Genomic DNA, 26271 nt, shown 5'->3' on the forward strand with positions numbered 1-26271 from the left:
AACTCTTTGATGACTTGATTATTATTATTATTCTGAGCTACTACAGCAATCAATTTCCCTCTGGGATTAATAAAGTATTTTTGAATTGAATTGAATTGAATTGAATTGAATTAGCTATAACAGTCAGGGATAAGTTTATCCTGTTTGCCTGAAAATAAATGTGTCTTAAAGGCAAAATTCAAAAGCAGCGAGACTCCCACCTGGAAGTCTTTCACTGCTTTTGGAGCTGGCCATTAAGAAAATTGGCAATATTAGTTAAAAATGTATAATTTCCCCTATTTGTGAAATGAACTTTGTCTGACAAAAATATCCCTGGACTGTCATGTCTGATGTGAGGATGCACAACAACTGCACCATTTAAGCTAGAAATAAATGTAGCCATAACACTGTTGACAAACCTCCTGGCCTTCTCAATTTTAGCAGGTTTTACACCTGCCCTCCATCTACACCTTTGGGTGATGGATGACTTGATGATCATCATATGAGGGTGTAGAAGGTGAAGCCTGTGCAGGTCCTCCATCATGTTGACCAGCTTCCCACTGCTGACCACCCCCATGTCATTGCCGCCTCAGTCAGTCAATATGGTTAAATCTAGCATCTCTCCTTCAGCCTTATCGCTGCCTCTCCCAACTCCAACCAGGCCCATTATCCTAGACAGCTTTGCTCCTGGTTCTTTGCCTGAGTTAACCAAACTAGTTAACTCTATGAAGACCTCTGCATGCCCCCTCGACATCTTACCCTCATCTTTGTTTAAAAGGGCTTTTCAGTCCATCGGTCCCAGTGTGCTCTCCATAATTAATGCTCCTCTGGTTTCTGGTCAGGTCCCTGCTTACTTTAAGAACGCTGTAATCCACCCACTTCTTAAAAAACCAAGTCTTGACGTTGCTCTCCATAGCAGCTTCAGACCCATCTTTAAACTTCTGTTCATCTCCAAGAACTTGGAAAAGGTTGTGGCTAACAAGTCACAGCTGCTCTTGATGAACATAACATCTGATTGATTACAGTCAGGTTTTTGTAGAGCTCATTCTACTGAAACAGCTCTTCTTATGGTCTCTAATGACCTTCTGACTCACAGTGATGCAGGGGATTGCTCTGTTTTGGTCCTGCTGGACCTGACTGCAGCCTTTGACACTGTTGACCATCACCTGCTACTGGAGAGGCTGACAGAATGGGTAGGCCTATCAGGAACTGCTCTGGAGAGTTCTGTTATCTCTCTGAGCGCTCCTTTTCTGTGGCTGTCTCCAAGTTTAGGTCCTCCACCACCTCCCTTACCCATGGTGTCCCACAAGGTTCTGAGCTGGGGCCTCTGCTCTTCCTCCTCTATTTGCTTCCTCTTCTTCACATCCTGAGCTCCTTCAAAGGAATCTCCTACCATCTTTATGCAGATGACATCCAACTGTACATCTCTTTAAGCCCCATGAGATGTCTAAGCTGCAGCTGTTACACACCTGCTTAGACTCTATCAAAACCTGGATGGCTGGGAGCTTTCTACAGCTGAATGAAGATAAGACTGAGATCCTCATCTGTGCCCCAGACAAGCTGGTTCCCAAAGTCAGAGACTCTCTTGGTCAGCTTGCTTCTCACACCAAACCTTCTGAGGAATCTTGGCGTGACCTTTGACCCAGCTCTCACCCTGGATTCTCATGTCAGTTCTCTTGTTCGCTCTTCCTTCTTCCATCTCAGGAACATTGCTAAGCTGAGTCCCATTCTGTCCCACTCTGAACTTGAGACAGTTGTCCACACCTTCATCTCCTCACGCTTAGACTACTGTAACTCTCTTTTCACGTGTCTGAGCAGAACCTCCCTGAACCGTCTACAGGTGGTACAGAATGCCTGTGCTCGGCTTCTGACCAAGTCCGCCAAACATACCCACATCACCCCACTTCTCCTCCAGCTTCACTGGCTGCCAGTCAACTTCAGGGTTCATTTTAAGATCCTGGTTCTGGTCTATAGGGCCTTACATGGACAAGCACCATCTTACATTGGTGATCTTCTTAGTCCCTACACCCCCAGCAGGTCCCTGAGGTCCAGTGATCAAAGCCTACTGGTTGTGCAACGCACCAGGCTAAAGACCAAAGGTGACAGATCATTTGCTGCTGTGGCCCCCAGACTCTGGAACTCTCTCCCCCTGAGCCTGAGATCAGTGGACTCAGTGGTCTCCTTCAAAAAGCAGCTGAAGACTCACCTGTTCAAGCTGGCTTTTATATGACTTTCTTCACCACTCTCTCTTTATTCTGCTCTCCCCACCTATTCCACCTTCCTCAGGATTCACTAATTTCCCTATTTCCAATTATCTCTCTCTTTCTTAACATTTTGTAATCACAATTGTCTATTTTTGCACATTTTAAATATATTTTTACTGCCAGACTAATGTGTTATTCCTGCCGAACCAGAAGCTTTTTTGGAATGCATCATTAATACCTTGTAATATATGAAAAAGTAGTCAGAAAAAAAGACTCCAGTAATGGTAATAAAAAAAAAAACTAGTGGAAAGCTACTGAAATACTCAGTGAATGTTTGATCTTAACAGCTGATTTAATTTGTTAAACCTATTTAATAAGATAAATTCGAGTTAAATGCACATTATGGTTTTATACATGACAAAAAAGAAATTAAGTAAATAAATATTTATAAAACCAAAAATCTGGTTTATTGCATTTTTTCTTATCATGACTTGAAATAAAAAATGATTCAGCTGAGTAACGAATAATTCCATTAATTCATGATATCTTCCAATATAACTTTATTTCCCACATCCAGCGTCATTTCCCCACATGTGTAGAGCCACCCTCCTTCTGCCACCAGCTAATGAAGTTAACTGATAGTCTGTCGTTCACATTTGTGACGTGACACACTTTCAGATGTGCAGCTTGTAATTATGCTCAAGTGGCAAATGAAGCACAACAGCAGCAATACTTTTCAGAAGCCACTAACGCATTCATTCAAATTTGATCACAATCAATAATTTACACGTAAGTGCACGGTGCAGATCATGTTGCCCCATTTGTGTCAAACTTGTAGGAAAACCACTGAGGAGGAGATGATAAATGATCAGTTAAAGGGAGACCACTGTATCCTTTTACTCCTTAACAACTGTGACTGTCAGAGTCAGAATATTACAGCCGTAATGTAAAACTCCTGGTATCTCTACTTAGTAACACGAGTTGCTCATTTAGGGTTCACTTTAGTTTATCTAGCTGTGTATACTGTATTACCTGAAGCAGTTTGCTTATAATTAGCATGTTTTTAAAAAGAATGGTGAATTGTTATTTACAGTTTTTCTTCGTTGGTTTTGCTCATTTCTTGAAACAGAAATTACATTCTCAAACCTCTAAGATTTGGCAAAACACTCTTACAGTTTAGCACAACACTATAGCTCACCTGCAAAAGCTCATATCTCTTCCAAAACTGTTCACTCAGGCTTCAATCTAAATCCCTTTCTTATTTAAACAGTCAGTGTCTCCAAAATGGCAAAGATCTTTCTCAATAGCTTTGGCACATTTCTCGACACATATCGGACATTCTCATCATTCTTGGTGCTTTTGTCAAAATGAACAACAATATACAACCGAAAAGAGTAGCCTCCAAGGTTTGACATCACAGATTACACTCACACTACCAAGGAAATTATAACCAATTTTTATTCACACGCAAAGAAAGTTTTATACATATGTAAAAAGAAAATGTACGTTACAGTAATACAGTAAATTGTATGAACACAAAATCAAAAAACAAGGACGTATTCAGTGGTCGCTGTACCCATTCTTCCGCTCTTGTCCACGGTCTTCACCCTCCTGATTATTTACACGCTATCGTCCGTCTGGCCACAGATTCTCTTCCACATCACAGCGGATATTTTCTCTTGTGATGCAACGATGGAAGAAACGGCGTGCAAGCCACAACCATCCCCTGCATTGACCTGTAATGTCGTCACATGCTGCGTCAATAGCATGGAGCAGAGACGGCTGATCCTGAGCATGATGTTCATACACTCTCCACCTCCAAGCAGAGTAAAACTCCTCTATCGGATTGAAGAAAGGAAAGTAAGTTGGTAGGAACTCCATGACCATCCTTGGATGCATTGCAAACCAGCCCCTAATGAGTGAGCAATGGTGGAAATTGACATTGTCCCAAACAATTACATAAATGGGTAGGTGAGGCCCTGTGAGACCTCTCTCATTTTCAGGGATAAAATCGGTATAAAGGCGATCCAAGAAGATGAGGAGCTTGTGTGTGTTGTATGGGCCAAGACTGGGGATGTGAGTGGCCACACCATTTTCAGAAATGGCAGCACATGATCATGGAAAACACCTGTGTGTGACACTCCCCGTTCATTAGTCTAGTTTCACCTGACTGTCAATGACTGTCATCAATGTATAAAATATTCAAAGAAATTCATATATGGTATTCATGGTATTATGTTCTTGACCAATTCTGACAACTGAACAGACAATTGTGCATGTGAGTACTTATCCAATGAAATCATGCTGACATGTTTCGGAGAGAATGGTCATTGGACTGAGAATCAACTCATCAGTTTAGATCTACAAGATCTAATCATTTGGAAAATGTGCTAAATGCGGGCTAACTGTATAACTGTAGGCTACATGTTCTTAATCATTTGCAAAGATGCACTGAGACAATTGAGACATAAGGCATTTGCCATTTGATGAAATGAATGAGAAATGCCATTCTGTTGTGAACATTTGCCAAGAGGTTTGGAGGTTTGCCCATGTTATTTCGAGAACGCAATTTCTGTTTCAAGAAATGACCAAACCAATGGAGAAAAACGAAAAAAATTGAATTGACTGGTAGAAGTGGTGTTCCACATGCAGTTACTTAATCTGGACACTAGATGGCGGCCACAGATCAGTGGTGAAATGGTAAAAGTTGCAGGAAGGTGTAGGCTCACACACTGATCAGAGCTCTCTGTGTGCAGACGTGAATGAGTCAGGATTCTTGAGAGGGCCCACCTTATCATCTGAGCTATCTCAGCAGCCGTTTACATCACCCACGGACAGCCCGTCCACGCTAATGTTATTTTATTGCTTTTTAATTATGCTCACGTTTCTGCAGAGGCCTGGACCTGTTTAATAATTAACAGCTGGCCATGATGATTTGTGACTGCCAAAAGACAAAGTGCACACTTCCCAGAGCACTAATTTGTTTCAATAGTTTTGCTTTTAATTCCAACCGTTTGAATTATTGAACCACTAATCTTATCTTGTATTTACCACTGAGAATTTCCAAAAGTTCACACAGACACACACACACACACACACACACACACACACACACACACACACACACACACACACACACACACACACACACACACACACACACACACACACACACACACACACACACACACACAAAAGAAAAATGCATCATTTTTGGAACAAAGGAATGATTTACCAGACCTAGAAATTACTAAAGAGGAATATTAGATCAAACTTAATTTTACATTCATGACATGCAAACTTCCAGATACATTAAGCTGTTCTGCTAAAGGGCATCTGCTCTGCTAATGAGTCATGCAGGTCGTACTCCTGCTGCCTGTGTGACTCCCTACAGCACACGTTGTTTCTGTTCGGTAAGGAATAGACCTCAAACTTTTCATCAGGGATATTATTTATGCTTTTTACTGAAAAGGTTATAAATAAAGCATGACAGTCCCAAAAAAACATATCTTTTTCATTCAGTTACCGAATTAATCAGCATATCAAAAGGTCTGCAAAGCTTTACAAGACTCATCCAAATGATACGAGTGAATTATAATAAGTGTAAAATGCAGAGCAGGCCCAGCGACAACACCTGTCCCAGCGTTCTCCCCCTGCTCTGATTCACATTTAAAGGGCCTGAGTGAAAAGATTCCCCTTTTTCCTTTTAATCGCTTGATTTACAGGCCTTTTGTGGCGTTACACGACACAAGGCAATTAATTTGCTCCTCCTTTCCTGAAAGGAATTGGAATTTAATTTAAAGAAGGTCTTTAGCCTGTTTTGTTGGACTCGGTGTCATTTGTTATGCTTGTGTAAAAGCAGCATTAAAGATCACCCTTCTGGAAAAGCTTTTTAATCCCAGACAAGTGCAGCCATAGTAACAGCAGACGGGAGCCTCTTGGAAGCAGAAGGCTGAAGGGGGAAACTTGGAGGAGATTTATTCTTCTGTGACTGCGACTGTTTCTTTCTTGAGGTCTCCCGTTCCACGTGGAGCGTTTGAAAAAGAACGGAGAGGAGGGACAGAAGATAAAGGAGGTATATATTAAGCTTTTTCTTTCCTCTCACCACTTAATTTCCTTGCACCGTTGTAATGAATGTAATTGCCGCCTTTGATGAGAATGCTATTATCTGGATCACACTTTACATGGACAAACAAGACAGGCCCTCCCTCTTCGAGGTCCCATTTAACTCAGCAGTCAGACCCCCCAATTATGCAGGAAACAAGTGGCTTTTCATGAAAACCAGCGTGTCGCTCTTGATTGGTGAGGCTTGGAGGCGGCTACATGTGGACAAAAGGATAGATTAGATGTGATATAGGTACACCAAAACCAAATTTCCTTGATTAATTTCCTGCATGACTCAAAGAAAGGTTACACTCTTTCCCCACTGAATTCTATCTTTCATTTAAAAACAAACTTTAATCATTTGATTAAAGTCAGTAAAGTTTGACCACGGCAGCCTTGGATTCAGGAGAGAAAAGGCAAAGAAATCCTTCAGAGTAAGAGTATGGGTTTATAGTGATCCTATATTTTTCTACTCTCATCTCCCTTTTATTGCAGATATTTTCTATCCAGTTTCATGCATTTTACATAAATAAGGTTATTCATACATCCTCTTTTTAGCTCTCACCCCCCACCCCCCACCCCACCCACCCACACACACACACAGCTGCACTAAACACCCATTTCATAATAGAGGCGAACAGATATGATGGGACTTTATGAAGTGATGTGCAATGAAACTGCTGTCACCTTAGGAAGTCTAAGTGTGTTCTTCTGACTGCCTTATGGCGCGGTATGGGTGCCAAAATTAAGACTACTGCCCAGCAACAGGAGGCTATATAAATTCCGAAGCAAACTACCGACCTGATTAACGATAAGCTGGTGCCGGTAACTGAGGCTGGCGCTGCTTACTGAGAAATAGCACGTTTACCAGCGTTACTACTAGATACGCTAGAGACTAGCAGCCCTCGGCTGATCATTGACTGGTTCACACACTCCCTCTGCTGTATATTAGCATGGATAGGCTAGCGTTAGCCTGGACGGGCTGGTGTTAGCATTGGAGAGGCTAGCCATTAGCGTGTCTAGGCTGGCCCCTAGCCGAATTTCCTACCTCTTCGAAGGACCATTAGCATGGATAGGCTGCCGTTAGCATCGGAGAGGCTAGCCATTAGCGTGCCTAGGCTGGCCACTAGCTGGATTTCCTACCCCCTCGACGGACCTTAAGCATGGATAGGCTGGCATTAGCATCAGAGAGGCTAGCCATTAGCATGTCTCAGAGAGTCACTTACTAGATGTGTATTTTTTTTTACTTTTATTAAAGGGATGACATACTATGAGACCTACAATCACAGTTGTTCCTTTGACAGAACGTATTGTTATGCACATCAACTTTAAGCATATTGTAAAGCTGACAGCCTGTTAGCATTGATTAGGTGCTGCGTTAACTCCATTTTGCTCTTAATTACATGGTGTTTTCGTTTGGTTTTCTTGCACATTTCAGAGAAAATGCCAGAGCTAACTAGTTAGTACTTTTCATCTTTGGATTTTAAATCCTTTGTATTGAATTACAGGTTAATGATTACTTAAATTGTGATGTTATTAAAACTATATAATATGTACAAAAAAAAAACACACATCTAATAGAGTAAGTGACTCTCCGAAACATGCTAATGGCTAGCCTCTCCAAAGCTAACGCCAGCCTATCCATGCTAAAGGTCCATCAAGGGGGTAGGAAATCCAGCTAGTGGCCAGCCTAGGCACCCTAAGGCTAGCCTTTCCAGTGCTAACAACAGCCCGTCCAGGCTAACGCTAGCCTATCCATGCTAATAGACAGCAGAGGGAGTGTGTGAACCAGTCAATGACCGGCCGAGGGCTGCTAGTCCCTAGCGTATCTCGTAGTAATGCCGGTAAAGGTGCTATTTCTCAGTAAGCAGCGCCAGCCTCTCAGTTACCGGCGCCAGCTTATCGTTAATCAGGTCGGTAGTTTGCTTCAGAATTTAAATAGCCTCCTGCTGCTGGACAGTAGTCTTAGTTTTGGCTCCCATACCACGCCATATTTTATATCCAGCACCACTCAACACATGCACACACATGCATGCACGCACACACACATACACAGATAAAAAAACACACACACACCTTAGACTGGCTTTGACAAACCGACACGATTCTGTCCACAATTCCCAACAGGATGAAATATCAGGAACAATCAAATCGACTGTCACAAGTGACAAATTATACTATTACTCCTCAAAGATTGTCATCCTTGAAATCTATTCATAGCCATTCCATCTTTATCAATGACTTATTATTCCTCTAAGCAAGCAATTCCCCTGTGATTTATTGGTGATCAATTCATCTGACTATTAAGCTTTTAGCATGGCTGCGAGCAATCAGCAGGATTCACTTGCGTCCAGCACAAAGTCAAGGTATTTTAGCGATGTGATAAATGTCGGCACCTCGACCACCTGCCTCTTAAAGGTTTATGCCATCAGAAACAGGTTGCCATCCGGACCAAGTCACAGCTGAGGAGGAATTGGCCAATATTTTTGACTGAAGTGGCATTTTAGTAGAATTTATTTGATGGTCCTGCTACCAAAACCATGGGCCACAAATAAAGAAGATGGTATAATAGCTTGTGACTGGCCAGCTAGCTCCCAACTTGAAATGAAGTGTCCAGTTGTGAGTTATCGTGGCCAAACGTCATTTGTACAGCCTGAAAAGTGGGGACATTTTTCCTGCCTTGTCACTCTCTGGCTATATCTCATTGTCCTGAATGATGCCTCTGAACGCACAGTTGCCCTAATACGAGCATTACACTTGTGCAGTGAGAAGGCTGGTAATGGATTAGCCTGTCCATAGGAAGATAATATAGTGCATCCATGTTACATCCTGGTAACATGCAGAGTATCAACGCTCAGAATGGCTACAACTCCACTCGGAGTGATCGGTAAATCTGCATTACAGCTCAGATTTAAATGAATCTGCATTGTTGTTTATAGGGAGGAAGCAAAAAAATTCAGCAATTGTTTCTTATTTATTTTCTCTTTTCCTTTCCTCACTTCTTTCACAATTTCTTTTATATTTTTAAAAAGTTTTAAAAACGTTTAAAAATAATTTTAAAATTTTGTTGTTTTGAAGTGCCTTGTGATTTTTATCTGTTATGTAGATTTACTACGCTGCAGATAAAAGATTATTTCTTCTTCATGTATAAGATTCCCACTTTATTGGGAATTGTTTTATGAAAAAATGCATGGTTTAGAGTAAAACTGAGTATTTATATTGCAATATTTGTAGAAGAATGAAAGGCTTTTAATGAAAGGCAGTCAGTGAAAAAATGTTTTAATTAACTAAACTGTGATACATTTTTGTTATTTTTCCCCTAAAAATGATCTTTTTCCATACTCAAAATAAAAGTAATGAATCTGTTTATTCTAAGGGAATTTGACTGAAAGCAGTTTTATATTTTTTATTTCTCAATAAACTAAACTTGCCCACCTTTATTGGGTTAAAGAAAGATCTGTATTGACTAAAAAATACTGAACATCAGACAGCCAAAATAAACAAAAAAGTTTTACTTTTTAATTCATGAAAATAACAAGAAATTTATTATTTTGAACAATAAAAATAAACCATGTTTGATAATTTACAATCCTATTAAATTAATACAATCATTTTGAAAAAATATGCAAATGGATCCATGATTTGTAAAAAAAAATCTCATTTGTTGGATATTTAGTTTGACAGAATTAGTGATCTGCACTGAACAGCATTGCTAATGTGAGGGAAGTTTTAGATGAAGGAGGCCTTTGATCTTTGAGTTATTGATCAAATGCAATCTGATGAGGACTGATTTCCCAAGATCCTCTGCTGTAGTTTTGATAATAGAATAACATCACGAACAGAGCTGTCACTGCTTTCCTTCGGAGCATTTTGCAGGATAAAGTAAACTTGAAGCAAATTGAGACTCTAAATAACCTGCTTTTAGTATGTTTTATGAGCAGCTGTTTGAATTTTATGTTGAATCTGAGAGGAATTATTGATGCTTTAGCTTTTCTCTGCTTTTATTTACTTAAACTGACTTCACCCAAGAATATTTTTTAAAGGGAAATAAATTAGTATAAAGTCGGTCGGTTATTAAAGCTGCTATAGCAAATCTGTAGCCTGGCAAGCTACCCTATATAATGTATGTGAATATGTAGTCTGGCCACAGCCCATCGACAGACCTCAATCGTGGGGCAGGGTCTACGGTTGCCTTTCAAGCAGTCTGCTATTTGACAACAAACAATGTGACTCACTACTACCTTTGCTGAACCCCCCCCCCCCCCCCCCCGCGCATATGTTATGTTTTGAATGCTGGTCCATGCATGAGATGCTAGTCCCTTGGATGCTAATAATTGGATTCTGCACCAGCATCCTAAACACAACACATGCTATTTTTTCAGCAGGGGTTTCAGACCAGCGGGGCAGTCTGCCACACACTGTCGAAGTAGACACAAATGCATCTTTTTCAACAAACTTAAAGCCCCATTCTGCAAATTTTACACCTTAAATAATTTTTCGGGGTCCCACGTCTGTTTACCGCACTATACAGGTTTTGACCTGGAAACCAGAAGTACTGACTGCGTGTTGCTATGTGCAAAGTATCACGTAGATGTAGACCCCATTGATATGAACATGTAAATGCACCATCAGGCGCTGGATAACGTAACAGCATCATCACCATATTGGATGGGTCTCACTCTACAAAGCAGTGACTGTAGAAAAGTCTAAAGTCAATGCAAAGTTAGAAACCTGTGTCTGATTTTGAGAAAAAGCTTGATAAAATGTGGTTTTTAGTTGGGTTGCACATTCCTTAGTAGAAATGAATGCACTGCGGACAAAGGGAGACCCGCAGTTTAGAGACTTGAGACATGGCAGCTCCAACAAAGATAGTTAGAAATCCCTCATCAGAGGAATCAAGGAAAAGAAACAGAGAATGCAATAGAGCAAGAGCAAAGACCAGAGTTAATATTGGGCCAGCTTTTCCTCGCTGGAGAGCTCTTCATGAAAGAACGCCATGTACTATGGACTCTGACCTAGCCGTGCTGCTAGTGGATAGGTAAGTAATAAATAATTTCACCGGGGTTGTTGCTTTTATACAGGCTTGATAAAACTTTGTTCAATGCTGAAACACTGCTTAAAGGCATGCAAGCTGAAAAACAGCCAGTAAATATGCCTCTTATGAAAGACAGGGAGATTTGATTTTACAACAGTGACGTTACGCAGCAAGCCTTGAAAGGGCTACAGAGAGCATATATCCGCAAAGTTCAGGAATGTGTCTTTAGGTACGTACATCTGCTTTTGACTCAAAAAAGCAAAAATCTTAATTATTCTAAACTGATGCAAAAGCAGTTTCAAACGCGCCGCCCCCATCTTAGTTTTTTGCTCAGTCACTGTAACATCCCGCCCACCAAACCAATAGAGCGCTGTGATTGGACCACTACGGATGTCAGTCATCGTGGCAGTCAGCCATATATCGAAGAAAATGCAAATGCATCCTTTTTCTAAATAAAAAACTGAAGTACCTAAATTTACTTTTGACTCAAAAAAAAGCCCAAGACTAAATAGTTCAAAGTTAATGCCAATGTCGTTTCAAACAAGCCAGTGCCATGTTTGTTCTTTCCAGTCGCAATAACATCCCACCAAACTGATAAAGCGTTGTGATGGACAAGCCACCAGACCGGCCAGGGCTGCAATGTTCCAATGGAGCGTGACTAGTCACTAGACTAACATGTAGGGCAAAATCATTTTGCTTCTGCTGCTGTCCGTCTAGATTTCTAGGCTAGCGGATCTACAGAACAATTTAGGTTTTGAACGTAAACACGATCACAGAACACTCACCTCTCCTCTCAGGTATCTTCCCTGTGATGCTTCTGCCTGAATCAGAAACCTACATTACCAGAGGAAAAGAGAGAGTGCTCCACAATATATTCATAGATCTACTATTAAAAAAATGCTTTAACACTAATATGTTTTCAAAATTTGCTATAGCAGCTTTATAGTGGAAATTCCTAAATTTTAGAAACACCACTTTAAATCAAAGAAAAGAAAATAAACAGGATCTTAGTCACAATTTTCTACTTCAATAAAAACAAATTCCTGAAGGCATTTGGCTGACATTAACTCTGTTTCAAGTCTACAGAAATTATGTTACCATAGATAAAACAAACCCACCTGAAGATTGCGGGTTTCCTGAGTGAATAAAAGTCATAAAACAAACTAAGAATGTTGTTTGAAACATAATAAAGCAAGTCAATTATTGCATTTTGTGTTCTTCTAACCTATTCAGCTTTCAGTGTGCCTTAGGACTTTATTTCTATTTTGGCATGTGAAAATACAAACTTCCTGAACTTTAAAGCTTCAGAAAACTCACCAGTTTAAAACCTAAGCTCTAAAAATCAGTGTTCTCTCTACACAGCGGCTCCCTCGCCAGCCCTCCTGCAGGCATCGTTAGCCAGATGATGATGGGAGCTGCCTCGGCCATAATGGGAGGGTTGACTGACCTCTGACCTCGCATTGATCTGCTGGCTGTGTCCAGCTGGGCTTCCCCAAACCCAGTCAGCTGGAGAGGTGTTTAAAAGCTAACACCCCAGCTCCCATCCACTCCACTACACCCTCATTAATTACATCATTTACCTGTGACAGTGACAAACCTGCACAGCCACGCCGCAGTTTATTAAGGTCAATGTATAAAACCTAGGCCAAACGCTGATCACGAGTGTGTATTTGTGTGTGTTCACTAGGGAGTGAAAAACCCAATCTCCTATGCTATGATGTTATGAGTACTGATGCACGTCTCAAGAGGACCTTAATTCTGACCTGTAAGGCTCTTTGGTAAAACAAATTATTTTGCTTCGGCTGAAATTTTGAAGGATAAGGATTTGCTCCTTTGTGCTGACAGGATTGGCTGCAACAGGAAAATAAAAACAACAAACTAAAAGCCTGTTTTGTCAGTTTGTTTTTTAAAGTGAAACAGTGCAGGGGGAATTTTTACGTGATTTTGGATCAATCATAAAAACCTGTAGACTTAATACTAATTTCTCTTCATGCCTTCTCTGTTTTTATTTTGATGCCAGCTTGCTGACTCAGTTTCTCTCTGGTCCATGTTGTCTTTGCAGCCCAGCAGCAGCCAGATGTTCATTCTTCAGCTTTCACTGCTGCATTTGCATTACCTCACATTTCTGCAGATTCCCTCTCTCCACTCTCACATCCACCTGAAATCACGTCCTCTCCCTAGCTCTCGCCCTTTTGTTGTTTCACCTGTTTCCCTACACCCTTTCCTTTTTTTTTTACAGGCCCCCACACAGTAAAAGACTATTGGTTTCCTCTTGCCATTTGTTCCTCACTACACACCGGTACTTCAATCTCAACTCAATTGAGAAGGCTGACCTGCAGACATAAAGAATTGGCTTTAAGGCTTTCAAAATGGAACTAAATCTCCTGCAGGTCACATTGGGGGAAAATAAGCAGCAAATGTAAGTAAGCATGAAATAGTTTTTCATAAATAATCCAAATGACAGGCGGCTTTCTAATGGTACCAAGGGGCTGTAAAAGAATATGTTGGCAATTTCTTCCCTATTAAAGTGAAATAGAAAGCCAAATACATAACGCCGCTGACGGAAAAGTTGCATACTTGGGTCCATTGGAGTGGAGATTGAGGACACAGTTGGGTATTAGAGGCAGTTGTAGTTGGAGGTAAGATGGTGGAGTGATTGCTCGCCTTACAGTCAAGGTCTTTCCACGGAGGGGAAAAAGAATGCCCCTCCTTCACATCAAATCAATTGGTCAGTTACTGCCCACCTTTTTCCAGTGTGTGTATGTGTGTGTGTGCACAGGTAGGGAGCTCTTCTCTGTACCCAGTATTGATTTGATTTGCACTTGTGTTTTTACAAAGAATCAATGATCCATTTTGACTCGCACAATGACCTGTGACTGAATATGTGAAAAAAAGATGAAACAAGGACTTTAATGAAAAAGATAAATGCAAGAGTGCTTTACAAATGTCCTAAAATACAACAAACTCAATCTAGACTTAAATGGGTGGAAGATACGTCTGATCTGGAAAAAAAATGACCAGTTCTGGGATTTCTTTCACATTTTATTTCATCTATTTAATATTGAATGCTCTTTAATGCCAATGAAATGCTTCTTAATAGGTGGCTTAAGCATGAACTATTTCACTATAAGAAGAACATGATTTTCTTGTAAAGTAACACATTTTTGAAAAATCTTAAAATTAATGTTTGTCTCAAAATCAATCAAATTAATGATTGTTTAAAAGTAACTGTTATTTTACCACTAGACACATGGATGTAAATGCCATCTAGTGGCTGGCTGCAGTACAAGATAGTGAATAAATGTATGGGATCTTGTCCTTACTAAAAATAAAATACAGCTCAGATTATGTTTTTTCCCCAGGTGTTGGATTCACGTTATTCTTGCACTGCTGCCGTATGCCGAAAACTAAAGTTTTCCAATATACTGAAGTGCAATTACTTATTTGACCCGTAAGCCACCATAATTGTTTGGCTTACCATCCCTGTCATGATGTGAAGTGTTGTTCAGACCCAAAAGCAAGTGAGTAGGAACAGGATGCAGGCCGGCAGGTTTAAAATGAACAGTTTTATTGAATATTGGCAAGCAGGAACAGGAAGACTCGACGAGGATCTGACACAGAAAAGCAAAAAGGATACACAAGGAAAATCAGGGAAACGGGTGGGTAATGAGGGGTGATTTAATACTAAAAGGGGGACACAAGACAGCAGATGCTAAGGAACATTCTGAGTATGCTTAATCTGATTCCCAAAACACAACAAGGCAGTGTTCATTAACAGGATATGCACATTGATAAATATAGTTATCATCAGTCTTTAATTTAAATAGTTCTGATTTTTGTCCTTTTCAACATATAAAACATGCTTGACTCGTCTCTAAATCGATGGCCAGTAATTGATACATTTCAGTCAAATGTGCCATTTTGTACAGATCTGACTGGACTGTTTGTTGTTCAGCAACCATATGTGGTTGCTCCTTCTTTTGTGTGTGCGTGTCTGAGAGGGGAAGTGATTTGAAATCCCCTTGAGTCAGACTCTGTTATACATTGCTAATAAATGGTTAATTTTCTTGCGTGCCCTGAGGACTGCGTGAGCGCGCAGAAGATGTGAGGGAGATACAGTTGTTGAGGGTTAGTGTGAATACTTGATGTATTAAAAGTGCAATTTTAAGAGGTCCATTAGGGATTGATGCTGCTCCCTGATGGGTCCCATTTTTATTTAAAGGGGCCAGATCATGCTATTTAAAACCTTTGAGAGTAAAGGTCTTGACAGTATAGGATAAAATCACACTGTTGGCACTACTGAGATGCAGTTTAATCTTAAATATGAGTTATTTTCATCAGCCTTAATTTGTACCCGGAAATGAACCGGTCTGTTTCCGCCCCCAATCATTGTGTAACCCACAAAGCATCATGGGCCACCATGAAGCAACGATTGAGAAGAATGTGCCTTTGGAAACAACGCTGGTGCTTTGCCTAAGCCTGCTCCAATAGAAGGCACGTACAACAGCTGGGTCTTAGGCAATTCAACCATTGTGTTGGGTTTGGTAGTCTTGTGGATAAAGCATCTGCCTTTTATCTTGTTTTGCCATGTCCTGATTCCGGTTCCACTCTGTGTAGGCAGTAATTTATTTAGTCAGCTGAAACAAATTTCATTATTTAAATATTTTTCTTTTATTCATTATGTTCTGCCAAACAATTTGTGCTTTTAAAGATCTTTGAATTGAGTCATTTCCAAGCAACATTTTAGTTGTAATGCTCTGGATGGGATGCAAAAGTCACAATGATTTACTCTGCTTACCTCACATGGACAGCAGTAGCTCAGGTTGTCTGGTAATTGGAAGGTTGAAGGTTTGATCCCGGCTCCCACCAGGGAATGCTGCTTTTCTGTCCTTGGCCAAGACACTTGACCCACTTTACCTGCTGGTGGTTATTGGATTGGTCCTTAAATTTTAAACAGTTTACCAATAAAGGGTTGAAAATGTAATACTGGCAAATTTGACGAAAAAAAGAAGGAAATTGAGGCAACTCTTCTTTTCTGTGTTTTTTTCCTGTTTATTCACATTCAAAGATACTTTATTAATCCCAGAGGGAAATTAGAGTTTATGTACTGAGACGAGCCAAGCCCCTCCTACACGTAACCAGGTTACTGGTAAGGAAGCCTGGAGAGGTCAAATTCATCAAACATATTTATACCTACTGACTGATTTATAGAATAGAACAGAGTAGACTTAATTAATCCCACAGTGGGGGCATTAAAAATACTGGTATTTAAATTATTTTACATGAATTATGAATAAAAGTTAAATAGACAGACAGACAGACAGACAGACAGACAGACAGACGATAGATAGATAGATAGATAGATAGATAGATAGATAGATAGATAGATAGACAGACAGACAGACAGACAGACAGACAGACAGACAGACAGACAGACAGACAGACAGACAGACAGACAGACAGACCGACAGACAGATAGATAGATAGATAGATAGATAGATAGATAGATAGATAGATAGATAGATAGATAGATAGATAGATAGATAGATAGATAGATAGATAGATAGATAGATAGATAGATAGATAGATAGATAGATAGATAGATAGATAGATAGATAGATAGAGTCTCATTGGGTACTTTAAAGGATGAGTTATATTTACATTTGATTTACATTTATGATATATACAGTATTTTCGAGGACACAGTTAAAAAATGCTGGAATGCCGTGTTGTAAACAGTAATTTCTACTTCTACTATGGTGTAGTGTTGGATGCATGCCGTAGAGCTCCATGCTGCCCCGTTCAGTTTGGGAGAATATTGGCTCACCGCAGAGACAAGCCGCATGAACCATAAACACTGCGAGTTGTGAAGCGCGTTCCAGCCGCGAGCCGCATCACCAAGCGGAAAGTGAATGCGTCAAGCATAAACCAAGCTTGAGTTGGTGTGTGAGGTTGAGAGGTTCTGACTAGATATAGTCGGACTCACATCAACACATGGCTCTGGCTCTGGAAACAGTTTCCTTGAGAGGGGTTGGCAGTGCGCTACCAACACTATCTATAGTGGGGATGGTGTGCTGCTGACCTCTACTCAGGACGTTGTGGATTGGTGGGCAGAATACTTCGAAGACCTCCTCAATCCCACCAACACGTCTTCCAGGGAGGAAGCAGAGTCTGGGGGCTTTGGGTTGGCCTTTCAAATCTCTGGTGCTGAGGTCACTGAGGTGGTTAAAAAGCTCCTCTGTGACAAGGCTCCAGGGGTTGGATGAGATCCGCCCGGAGTTCCTTAAGGCTCTGGATGTTATGGGGCTGTGTTGGCTGACGCGCCTCGGCAATAACACGTGGACATCAGGGGCAGTCACACTGAACTGGCAGACCGGGGTGGTGGTCCCCTTATTTAAAAAGGGGGACAGCAGGGTGTGTTCCAACTACAGGGGGATCACACTCCTGAGACTTCCTGGTAAGGTCTATTCAGGGGTTCTGGAGAGGAGGGTCCGTCGGATTGTTAAACCTCAGATTCAGGAGGAGCAATGTGGTTTTTGTCCTGGCCGTGGAACACTGGACCAGCTCTATACCCTTAGGGGGATCCTGGAGTGTGCGTGGGAATTTGCCCAACCAGTCTAAATGTGTTTTGTGGATTTGGAGAAGGCGTTTGACCGCGTCCCTCGGGGGGCCCTGTGGGGGGTACTCTGGGAGTAGGGAGTGCCAGGCCCTCTGATATGGGCTGTTAGGTACTTGTATGACTGGTGTCAGAGCTTGGTCCGCATTGCCGGCAGTAAGTCGGGCTCGTTCCCAATGAGAGTTGGACTCTGCCAAGGCTGCCCTTTGTCACCGATTCTGTGCATAACTTTTATGGACAGGATTTCTGGGTGCAGCCAAGGTGTGGAGGTCATCTGTTTTGGTAGCCTGAGGATCAGGTCTCTGCTTTTTGCAGATGATGTGGTCCTGTTGGCTTCATCAGAACGGGATCTTCAGCTTTCGCTGGAGCAGTTCGCAGCCGAGTGTGAAGCAGCTGGGATGGGAATCAGCTCCTCTAAATCTGAGACCATGGTCTTGATTCGGACAAGGGTAGAATGCCTTCTCCGGGTCAGGGATGAGGTCCTGGCCCAAGTGGAGGAGTTTAAGTATCTCGGGGTCTTGTTCACGAGTGAGGGAAAACTGGAGCGTGAGATCGATAGGTGGATTGGTGCTGCATCTGCAGTGATGCAAGCGTTGTACCGGTCTGTCGTGGTGAAGAGAGAGCTGAGTCAGAAGGAGAAGCTCTCGATTTACCATTTGATCTACGTTCCTATCCTCACCTATGGTCATGAGCTTTGGGTAGTGACCGAAAGAAAGAGATTGCAGATACAAGCGGCCGAAATGAGTTTTCTCTGAAGAGTGGCTGGGCTCTCCCTTAGAGATAGGGTGAGAAGCTCTGTCATTCGGGAGGGTCTTGGAGTAGACCCGCTGCTCCTCCACATCGAGAGGAGCCAGTTGAGGTGGCTCGGGCATCTGGTCAGGATGCCTCCTGGACAACTCCCTGGTGAGATTTTCTGTGCACGTCCAACCAGGAGGAGATCTAAAGGTAGACCCAGGACACGGTGGAGGGACTATGTCTCTCACCTGGCCAGGGAACGCCTTGGGATTCCCCCGGAGGAGCTGGCCCAAGTGGCCGGGGAGAGGGAAGCCTGGGCCTTAGGCTACTGCCCCCGCGACCCGACTCCGGATAAGCGGATGAGAATGGATGGATGGATTATTATTATTTTAATTTATTTTCTTTATTTTTTACAGATTATTTAAAAGATGCAAAAAAGGTAAACATTTGCTGTTCACAATAAAGAGTTAATGTCTCATTAAATTCATCAACCCAAAAGCTGAAATTTACACTATGTGTTACAAAATGAGTCATTGAGATCAATAAAGATCTGTATTTACCAGTTATTAACTAGCATCACATTTTCTGTAAACAAAGCTTTTTACAAAAGGAATCATGATCTGCAAACAAACTTGCATTCATGAGAAGTAAAGGCCCTGCACTACATGCAAATCCCACTTGATGCTGAAAGATATCGTTCGTTTGAGTTAAGGAAACACATACGTGTTTTTCCTAAGGGAGACGTAATATGGCATCAGATTTGTTCTTTTATCCCCTGAAAATGACAGAAGTGGTTTAAGGCACTCCTGCTAAGTTGATGTTTGACCAATAAGTGATTGGATTATCCTCATATAAGAATTTCCCTCTCACACTCAGTATCTGCCTCTTTTTTTTTTTTTTTTTTGCAGCTTTGACAGCTGCTGGAAGAAGCAAATGAGCCACGCTAAGCAGCTGACAGTAATAACACTCTTTACCACCCCCGACACAAGAGAGCGAGGTAAGAGCCAAAACAAACACTCATTACTGTCTGTCATGATAAGTGAGGGGTGGGGGTAACTATGTTTGGGCTTTCTCTGTGATCAGGTCTGCTTCCTCCACTTGTCGAAAGAACAAGAGGGTCAGAAAAGTTATGTCAACAGGGGAGGATTTCAGCGTTAAGTAGGAAAACACATTTGTTGGTCTTTGACCAGAAAAAATGAAATAATTTTGGAGCTTAACAGTCTTGTTCCTGTTTGCTTCTCCTTTGTTCTTCTCTGTTTCAGAGCATTGATCCAGTGCTGTCAGGTGGGTGCTGCAGGTTTCCATCTAAGCTGACAGAAAAGAAACAAAGAGGCACTTAAAGTACTATTAGTTTTGATTGGTTAGTAACGGGCCCTTATTTGTTATTCAATTTATCGATCCATCAGCAATCAATTCTGCTCATTCCTAACCCATGAGCAAAATCACAATGCATTTCCTGAAGAGTGTGATGCAAAAGCCACAACCTTCCATAAAGGTTGAGTTCTGTCACGTCCCACTGGAGAGCACACGTCTGGTTTCTGCTCATTTCCCTCTGACAAATTGGAATTGCAGAGAGACGTGACCATCTCTGCTCCTGCCTCTCCACCATGTCCTGGGCTCGTTCCAGTCCGATCAGGTTCTTGGTGGTCTAGGATGACACTTTCTCATCCCTGTCAGGATCACATCCTTGATACCAGCAGCTTCTCAATTATGCAGTGGCACAGAAAGATCAGCTGTCTCCGTGGATGAGGACAAGATAATACAGTTGCACTGAGTGTATATTACATAAGTTTTCTGGGTCAAGGTTCTGGGTTAGTGGCTCTTTGAAGAAGCAGTACAGCCTTAAGGGGTTAGTTAGTGTGTAACATGATGTTTGCTCAGCTTTCCATGCATGTTTTTAAACTTATGTAGCCTTTGCCTTCTCTTTCTCATCCCTACAGCTGGTATTTCTTTGGAAGATAATCAAATTTGAAAACAACTACTGGATGTTTAGGACACATTCTATACCCAACTAATATCTAGGGTTAATTAATTCAGATCAGAGCTTCAAGGAAAATGTGTTTATAATGGATGATGTAATTTTCTGTTTCTTTGAGAAGCCAAAGAGAAAACTCAATTAATTCTTCACCCAAAGTTATGGTCAAAGTTCTTTTTGTTCAGCATGAATACATAAAACATCAGTTGTCAACGTCCATAGTTAGGGAAAATAACCATTTCAACTCCAAAAAATATGAAAGATTAAGGGAGTATTGTTTCCTCTTAGAAGGTTGAACTGCAAGGAGAACATAATGCTTTTAAAATTATTATTATTGTTATCAATACTACTACTACTACTACTACTACTACTACTACTACTACTACTGCTACTACTATTACTACTACTACTACTACTACTAATAATAATAATGATAATCTCCACTGGCTTCAGAAATTTGCTGATGCAGTTTGTCTTAAGATTAAGAGAACAGTGTTCATATAGTGTGATCTGATGTTTTAACTTTTCCTGTGAACCAGTTTTAAAAGATGTAAAAATATTGTACTTTATAAATGTATATTATTATTATTATTATTATTATTATTATTATTATTATTATTATTATTTTCTAACAGATTTTTTGCTAAATTTCCTCAGTAATGATCTCAGAAATTAGCTGTAGAGTTTTTTAAATTACTTTTCCATTCTGATGGAAGGAGGTGATGATGTGATGAGTTCAATGACCATCAGGTGTGTGCGTATGTGTGTGTAGAGTGTGACTGCTGGCTGAAGATGCTCAGTACCATGACACATTCAGCACCATGACACTTGTTATCTGATCTCTTAAAGATCACTGAGAAAGTGTGTAAGTCTTTTTATTTTTTTCAAATACGATTGGTCACTCTTGAGTTTAACATGCATGATATACATGAAAAGAAATAAAATGAAAAATGATCAAATCAGAATAAAAACAGTCTCTTCTTCGTCTCAGGGAAAATTTGCATTCACGGGCTCAAACCTTCCCTGGCGTGTGACAGTAAGAATCGTGTCGCTGTTAGCTAATCAGAGGTGAGATGTTTGCATGGATATTATTGAGTAGGACTCATAATCCTGCCATTTTCCATCCTCCACTTTTCCGACAAACTTCTACCCCCGAAGCAAAAGCAGGACAGCTTTTATTCAAAAACTGACTCAGGAAATTTATTGAAAAAAATGGGTGAATGAAAGCTTTAAAGTTGGTCAAATACACTTACTTGTTTACAAATCCTCATTGACTCCCATGTTAAAAATGCCAATTTTACAGCAGAAATAAACATGTTTACAGCCTGGTTCAAAGAAACAAGTTTAGGTTTAATAGATCTCATTTACATTCATGACAACTCTGAGGGGGGTGAATTTTTTTGTAACTCGACCGCATTTTCCTCACTAAAAGTTTGCTGGTTGAATGGGGGAAAATTCAAGGCATTTACCATACCATCACCTGGTCATTCGGCTCCCGGCTCTGTGTTGATGGTCCAAGAAACGGGACTGTCGACAAAGGCGGACTTGTGGATCTTTGACCGCGATGGACCAGCAAAGCTCAACATCCTCAGCCAGCTTACCTAATTATGATTTTGTTACTAAGCAGGCCGGAGGTGTCTTCACTTTGGAATCGCTCTGCCGCATTTTCTTGCTAAAAACGCCCGGAAAAACTCTGTTAGCTTTGGGTTAGCATGTAGCTAATGTCCTACTGATCTCCGACCGTGGAGCATGAGCTGATGTAAAAGGCAATGGCACTTGTCTACGATTGCAGCGATCTGAGGCTCTGCTTGTAATTTAGCAGGCTCAGTCCATATTGGATCTCCACAGGAGACCAGCATGACTACAGCCTTGAACAGAAACCAGGCGGCTGAGCGGGTGGGCTACCTTGGTCCCCGAAGCCCCTCCTTACCTTCTTGGGTTAGTTAAGTTAGCCAGTAGCTACATTGGTTCATTTGTTCCAACTATAACAGCCCCACTCTCAGCTCCACCTCTTTTCCCATTTTCTGATTGTCTGAGTGTGACGAGATGTGTGACACAGTCAAAACGGTGGTGGGGGAACCTCCCATTTGAAAAGAAAAACTTATAATTCAAGCTTATGCAAATTATGCATTATTTCTCCAGTATGGCCTAGAACTGAGGATTTTTTTCTCTAATAAAGTTTAATATTTCATCTAAAGCGTAAAAAAGTCCAAACAATACAAAGCTTTTTAGGGCAGGATTAGAATATCTCCAGTCCTTGAGGGCTGCTATTCTGTAACTTTTAGGATGCAATCTCCAACACACCAGATTCAAATAAGCGAGTAGTTAAAAGGGTTTATCACAACTTGACATAAAAAGGTAATTACCGGTGGTCCTCACAAAATCACAGGAGTGTTGCAACACCACATGTAATTTTGAAAGTTACAAGCAAGGAGAAAGATGGCTTCATGCACCCAAAAAGGTCTGTAGCTTCTCTTCTGTTTACCTTGGCTATGGGAATTTTAACAGGAACTTATCTACATTTACCTACATGGGACTTTTTTTTTTAAGATTTTGGATGTTTTACACTGCTTTCGTGTTTGACTTCCTGTCTGGCCCTGTCTAAAATGCAGACGTTGACGTATTTTGGAAACGTAGTGCATAAAAAATAGACATGACACTTAATAATAGCATCCCTTTGCTTCTGGGACGGGTGAAAATGTTGCACTTTGCTGTCGCTAACCAATGGAGTCTAATTGCCGCAGAGTACGTTTCGCTGCCGTTTTGCAATGCTTTCACATGACGTGGAAAGAAGGAGTCAGTGACCACTGGTTTAGACTTTTGCAGGCTCTATTGATGTTGCTGCAGAATATTTCACTTGGCTCTAAATAGCCGATGGGATTGGAGAAACAATTACTAAAGTACATATCAGTTTCTTTACTTTCTTTATTTTTAGGTGGAAATAAAAAAAAAGCCTTTTCTCTTGGTTTCAGCCACCATGGAAAGTTAGCCGCCCATCTGGCAAATCTGGCTAACTCAAAGCCTGTCTTTCTATTAAACACTGAATTTCCAAAACGTCCACCTAACCCTTTAACATTTCTCATGACTGAGTTGGCTTAAGTTAATTATATGATTAATAAGATATGAAACAAACAAGCTCAGTGTTTTTAAGCTACATCCTTGCTTGAATGGATCACCCGGGTCACATTTAGATATTGTTAAGTGGGTTTGAATAGCTCCCTCGATTTCACAGTTCCAAATGACCCACGATAATCAGGTCATTAAAATCAGCCCATTCCCCGCATCTGACACACTTCCACTCACACCTCATCTGAATAACAAATAAGCTGCAGCATGCGTCCTCAAACAGAAAGGCCAAAAAAGAGAGAGAGGAAATGGGCTTTTCTTTTATTGAAAGGTTAATTTTAGCTTCAAATTCTGAAGAAAAGATAGTAAGTATGCTTGGGGTGGGCCAAAGGTCCTGTCAAAAGTGTCAGTGCCTGTATGAAACTACCCAGTTTTCTTAATTCATCCCATAGGACCGGATAAGTCTATCAATCTGTTAAATTGGAAAGCCATTAGAGGCCCTGGTTTATGTGTTTCAAGCTGTTAACTAGAGGCTGATTGATTGTTGTTCCTTTGATGGGATATGCTGATCTAATCTCACTGTGTGCACGTTTGCAATAAATTACACAATTCATTTCCCCCATTTAGAGGGTGGGGAGGGACTCACACCTCCAGGCATGCCTACGCTCTGCAGGCAAAAGAGCAGGGAACCTATTTTATGGTGCCATTTAGGCAGCAAGCTTTCAGCAATCCCAGCTTTCTCCCTATAACCCCCTCCCTCACCCTCAGCCCTTCCAAAAAATCGAAGCATAATCAAGGTGTATGTTTAGAAAATTTATTGTTATAATTTCCCCCCATAATCTCTTCCATTTTCCTGCAGAGGCACTGACATATATCATCATCTAAAAAGAGAAAATGGATAGCAGTTTAAAATTTATCGGTCTTTGATTCTCAATTATACATGTTTATGACTTCATCTGTCTTCAGCGACTTCAACCTTTTCCATTATAGTGGAATATTATTTGTACGGAATCCATTAAATTCACAAGGCAGGACTCTAATGGTGGGGCTGCAGCGATTTGCAGAGGGAAAAGTTTTTGAAAGGTTGGCTTTAGCAAAAGCGTGGCTGTTATGACACAAGAAATTGCATTATTGATGGTGTGCTCTGCTGCCTGTGCATTTGGCCATTTGTTACCCGGGCCATATCTATATCTCAGGCCGACACTGATGGGAACTTTTCTGCGATAGCCTCTCCAGATTACTGACTTGCAGTGACACAATCAGGCAGGCTCGGTGAGAGCTAACAATCCAGAGACGGGTTTTTGGAGGAACAGGGGAGGCACGTTGAGGCTAGACGCCTGGAGGGGTCTGATAAAACTGCTCGTAATGCAGAAAAAGGGCTACATCAGTCCCGTCACTGTTTCCATCCAAACCTTACAGAGGTCATTATCTCTGCTGAGAAACAATAAAGAAAGAGAAAGGGGGATAAAATGTAGATAAAACAGGAGCAGGTGAGATAAAAAGGAGGATATGTCTTTTATGTCTGCTAGCTACAAGCCAAGCTATCCCCCTCATCTTAAAAACACCTTGTTGGGTGTTTACTGAAAAAGTAACCGGATTCCTCTGTTGAGATCGGCTGGATGACATTGAGCTTCTTCGACTGGCTGGTGCAAGGGGCCGAGTAAAAGTTAATCAGGCTGTAATTCAAGATTCACACAGCCACTTACAATCAATACCTGCACAATCCCAATTAAATCTTACCGGGTCAGCGCACGGGCACTAATTCCTTTAAATGCAATACTTAAATCTGAGCAATCTCAGTGTGGCCTTTGCTGTTTAATGGCTTGTTTCAGCCAGAATGGACAGTTAGGAGAGCAGGAAGGGACACAGGGTGAAAGAGCTTTACGGACAAAAGCTGCTGTTTGTGCCGATGCTATCTGACAAATAAGCTCACTTATTTCACTTTTATTTCTTGCTACAGAATCTGGTATATGAATGACTAACCTGTAACGTTTTAAGTCAGAACATCATTATTGCTTTATATTTACTCTTCTGTTAGTAACAAAAAACACTTAAAGGGGCATTATGGAAGTTTGACAGTCAAAACATGCATAGAAATAGTAAATGTCTTCTTCATACATTCTCCTGCAGTGCCCTGGTCCTGTAGAATGAGCCCTGGCATTTTTACTGTGATTGCCTGTTTTTCTGTAAAATCACAGAAAAAGAGAGCTGCTCGGGTCGAGCAGGCTGCTTCATGCACGTTCACGCTCAGGCATTGCCCGTAGCATTTGCTATCAGTAGCTTTAGCAGCAGAGAGTGAGGTAGTGCCAACTCAGCGACTTTGTCGCTGTTCCTAACGCCTAGTGATGAATTTAGCTACATTTCTGAGGACCCTTAGCTACTTTCTTCTAGATATTTCCTGCAGATTAGCAACAAAAAAGCCATTTTCGCTCCAAACCGTTCTTTGAACGTTGTTCCAGCTGTCATCAAGGATATAATTGTTACAGATACAAAAGATGTCACTGGTGCTTTAGCTCACTTAGTAAGATGACAGACTCCCGGGCAGAAGGCCTGGGTT

The 26271-nt window shown here is 41.1% G+C and overlaps 1 long non-coding RNA gene across 1 annotated transcript; it reads left to right on the forward strand.

The window, feature by feature from the left end:
* Positions 1–6149: 6149 nt before the first annotated feature.
* Positions 6150–21217, forward strand: LOC139062277 (uncharacterized). Its single transcript, XR_011515853.1, has 3 exons — positions 6150–6258; positions 19582–19670; positions 19757–21217. It is a non-coding gene; the product is annotated as an uncharacterized lncRNA (long non-coding RNA).
* The last annotated feature ends 5054 nt before the right edge of the window (positions 21218–26271 follow it).

This window comes from Nothobranchius furzeri, chromosome 12 (assembly GCF_043380555.1).
Source record: "Nothobranchius furzeri strain GRZ-AD chromosome 12, NfurGRZ-RIMD1, whole genome shotgun sequence".
NCBI classification, from domain to species: Eukaryota; Metazoa; Chordata; class Actinopteri; order Cyprinodontiformes; family Nothobranchiidae; genus Nothobranchius; species Nothobranchius furzeri.